Here is a 4,597-nt window from a genome sequence, read left to right as displayed (position 1 = left end):
GCCCCTCGTCAAAGGTACCGCACCGGATCCGAGACCACCGGTTTTTTAAAAACCGTTCGTTTTTTTAGAAACCCTAGATCCGTTTTTTTCGGTTCACCGGTTTTTCTCGGTTCTTCTTTTGAGCGGACGTTCGTCCGTACGTTCGTTTTAACGAATGGTTTTCGCCCGTTAGCCACAGCTAATGAACGCTCGTTCGTTAGAATGTTCGTCAGTTTTCTTTCTATCAGATTTATCTATGATTTTTCTCGATCGCGATTTCTGATCCGATCTTAGTTTCTGTTTATCTTTTCGCTCGTTAGTCGGAATCACGCGATTCAAGCGCCTAGATCTTCGTCTCGAGATCATCTTTCTGTTTAATAAACTTGAACAAGGTTTCGGTACTATAAAATTTGACCTTAATTCAGATTAGTAAATGGATCTTGTTTCTTTCGCCGTTTGAGTTTGGTTGCTCCGTTTGATTTGATTCTTTTTGCAAATCGGAGTTCTTAAGTTGAACTTTCTGGTCAACCCCTTTTATTTGAGTTTCACCCGTGTTCCTTTGCTTGTGCTTATGTATGGTATTGTTTGTTTGCGATAGAACACCCGTAGTGCGAAGCGTGCTACTACGAATCCCTACGTTTTGCGGATCGTCAGCAAGGCAAATAACACATTGATCATACTCTTTTCATACGCAGTTTTTATGCATTAGTTCCAATCATCAAACATTGCATGATTAGGACGTCATTAACTTGTGGGTTGGGAAGTATTTGTTGAGGTAGAACCTATTACCCTGTTACTATCAAACCCTTGGGAGTTACTTCTACGCGTTGCTTATATTGCTATGCTATGCTATGCTCGTAGACGTGGTTTGGGTTTGAGTGAAATCCATGATAGATGTGAGGTTATTAATTAATGGTTCAACCTAAGGTGGCAACTTAAATTAACATTTGGGTGGATTGAGGTACCTGGGGAACCCAGTGTTGTCTGTTTTTTTGGAAATCCCGGGGTACCCGTGTGATCTTCCTATGGACAGCCACCCAGGCTCAAAGGGAACTAGGATGATTCATGCTAGAAACTTCCGTGTGCAGCCACAAGCTATTATGGGCTCTAGCATAGTTGAGTAAGTTACGTGAAGCTCTTGAAGAGGTGGATCAGCAGGTAGTGGGTTTTGTAGGTTTGGTATGGTCTACCCGGAGTAGAGAGTTAATGTTTCTGAAAGACCATGTCTCGGTCATCCGTTTCTCAAACACCATGTAGTGCGAGAAATCCAACGGAGGCGATCGAGTCTTGTGGGGAAAAGTGCGCAAACCTCTACAAAGTGTACAATCTAATCATGGTTAGCTGTGTCCCTGATTATGGACAATCTTGAGTATCTAGTACTTTGGTTATCGCATGTATCTCATCACTCCTAATTAATATTGTTGGTTTGTTAATTACTTTAATTGGGATTTAGTTGGGGTTACCTTCTCAATATTTGTTCAACCTCCATGATAGTTAAATTAAAATCTATTCCTTTGTTGTAGGGAAAATTGGCTTTTCGCAAAAACTATAACCGTAGAGCTTTCCACCAGCCAAATATGCATGTAGTGATAGCATTATTCTGTTCTTGCTCTACTGTGTTACATTGCTAGCATATTCCATGTGCTAACCCATTCTCAGGCTGCAACGTATTATGTTGCAGACTTTTCAGACGAGGAGTAAGGTTCGTTAGGTCGTTGCCGTGCAGCTCAGCTATGCCGTTGGAGTTGATGGACTCACTTATCTTCCAAGCCTTCTGATGTTATCGCATTAGATGGCCTTAAGCCATATGATTTTAATAAGTTCTCTTTTGACACATTTGATGTAACAAGTGTGTGATTGCTACTCTGTTATAAATCCTTCGAGTACTGTGTGTGTCAGCATTACCGATCCAGGGATGACACTGAAGCATAGAGACTGGACTGTTTGAGGTCAGGTCGCTACAGACACCTTAAGACACAAATCAACCAAAACCCTAATGTCACCTAGATACTCCAATGTCACCTAGATACTCCAATGTCACCTCAAGTATCTGTGGGTATTATTATACGATATGCATCACACAATATCGATTCATCTATTCAACCAACACAAAGAACTTCAAAGAATGCCCCAAAGTTTCTACCAGAGAATCAAGACAAAAACGTGTGCCATCCCCTATGCATAGGTTCATGGGCGGAACCCGCAAGTTGATCACCAAAACATACGTTAAGTGAATCACGTGATATCCCATTGTCACCACAGATACGCATGGCAAGACATACATCAAGTGTTCTCAAATCATTAAAGACTCAATCCGATAAGATAACTTCAAGGGAAAACTCAATCCATTACAAGAGAGTAGAGGGGGAGAAACATCATAAGATCCAACTATAATAGCAAAGCTCGCGATACATCAACATCGTACCACCTCAAGAACACGAGAGAGAGAGAGAGAGAGAGAGATCAAACACATAGCTACTGGTACATACCCTCAGATCCGAGGGAGAACTACTCCCTCCTCGTCATGGAGAGCACCGGGATGATGAAGATGGCAACCGGAGAGGGATTCCCCCTCTGGCAGGGTGCTGGAATGGGTCTAGATTGGCTTTCGGTGGCTACGGAGGCTTCTGGCGGCGAAACTCCCGATCTATTGTGCTCCCCAATTGTTTTAGGGTATATGGAGATATATAGGCAGAAGAAGTATGTCAGGGGGGCCACGAGGGGCCCACGAGAATGGAGGGCGCGCCCAAGGGGGTGTGTGCGCCCCCTGCCTCGTGGCTTCCTCGTTGATCCCCTGACGTGCACTCCAAGTCTCCTGTATTTCTTTCTTTCCAAAAATAACTTTTCCGAAGGTTTCATTCCGTTTGGACTCCGTTTGATATTCCTTTTCTTCGAAACCCTAAAACAAGGAAAAAACAAAAACTAACACTGGGCTTTGGGTTAATAGGTTAGTCCCAAAAATAGTATATAAGTGTCTAATAAAGCCCATAAACATCCAAAATAGATAATATAATAGCATGGAACAATAAAAAATTATAGATACGTTGGAGACATATCATACCCATACGCCGCCGAGAATCAGGTACTATTATCCAACGGCCGGCGCCTACATTCACTTTCTTAGCATAAACACCGCACCTTTAAATTTCTTCAGGGCATCATTCAGTTTTTCATGAAACGCGTTATTTTTCTTGCACCTGTAGGGCCATACTTCTGGTAGCGAACATGTTACATGTGCTAAATTACATACCAGTGCACATATAGTTAATATGCTTTAGTTTTGTCCTAAGTATTACTGTACTTCCTAGATCACTGCCTACTATTTTACTTCTTGCATGCTATATTTATGATAATGGTGTTGTTTTGATGCCACCTATTGGTTCCATCAGACTGCTTCATGTTCTCTATGCTTAATCACACATCATCAAACTAGCATGCGGTTCCGCTGGTTTTTGTTTGTTTTACCCTACATTTTCTAATGCTAGCTATTACATCACTGCTATGAGCCTCTGTTCATTAATTTTTTGTGTGTTCTTGATCTTCCCAAGTTGCATGACTAATTTGATGCTTCTATTAATTATGGAGCTGCCAACCCCGTCAAGCAAAATATTTGTTCTTTCGGGGCTGGCACCTCGAACAAGCATAAAAACAGAGGGAAGCAGATATATTGTCGTGTATGCACACACCCTTATTTCATTAGTTTAGATGAACCATTGATGATCAATTCGAACCAGTGCATGCAATTAAAATTGATTTTACCTAAATAGAGGGTGAAGAATAAACTACAGCAAGTAGATTTGCAACCACGGGATGCTGACGATATCTTCAAAGAACATTGCAACATCAGCGAGGCTTCAAAACAACATATGGTAAGCTAGTGTGTTTTAGTACATGTGAAATGTAATGCGTGTGGGCTGCTTTCTTGGCTTGTGCCCTCAACCTGTAATCCTATAGAATAACAAATAGTTCAGTTGTCTGCTTTGCTGTAACATCCCAAAATTTTAATTTGGAATGTTATACATAGATCATCCATGCATATCATGATTTATTGCATTTCTGTTCCACAATCCTCGAAATCCTAAGCAACTCAAGGACCCATGGAGAGAGTTGGGGATTTTCCGGTTTTCATATTTGATCTTTATCAAATAATAAAACGAGGATTTTGATTTTAATAATTTTTCTCTCCAAGAAATATTTCATATTAAATCCAATAAGTGGAGATAATATGACTTCTCCAAAATAATTGAAATATTGGAGGAAAAATATTAAAATCATTTATTGGATTTTATTTGGTTTTATTCGAATTTTATTTGCATTAGAAAAATTGCACGTTTTTAAAATTGCATTTTAGGGCCAAGAAAATGTTCAACTCGTCCTAAATATTTTATTTAGACGGTGAAAATTTGTTTTGGCATTTTTAGGGTTTTATTTATTTTTTAGGATTTTATTTTGGTCGGCGAAGTTTAAAAAAAAAGCGGTTCCCGCGCCGACTGGGACTAAGGCCCAGCCGCGCCAGGCCGCCGCCGCCGCCTCCCCGCGCGCGAGCCGCCGCCGTCGCCGTCTCGGACAGAGTCCGAGCCGGACTCCGCCTCCGCCGTCGTGCCTTGCCCCTACTCCA

The sequence above is a fragment of the Triticum aestivum genome, chromosome 2A (assembly GCF_018294505.1).
Source record: "Triticum aestivum cultivar Chinese Spring chromosome 2A, IWGSC CS RefSeq v2.1, whole genome shotgun sequence".
In the NCBI taxonomy this organism is placed as follows: Eukaryota; Viridiplantae; Streptophyta; class Magnoliopsida; order Poales; family Poaceae; genus Triticum; species Triticum aestivum.
This window is presented reverse-complemented; position numbering follows the sequence as displayed.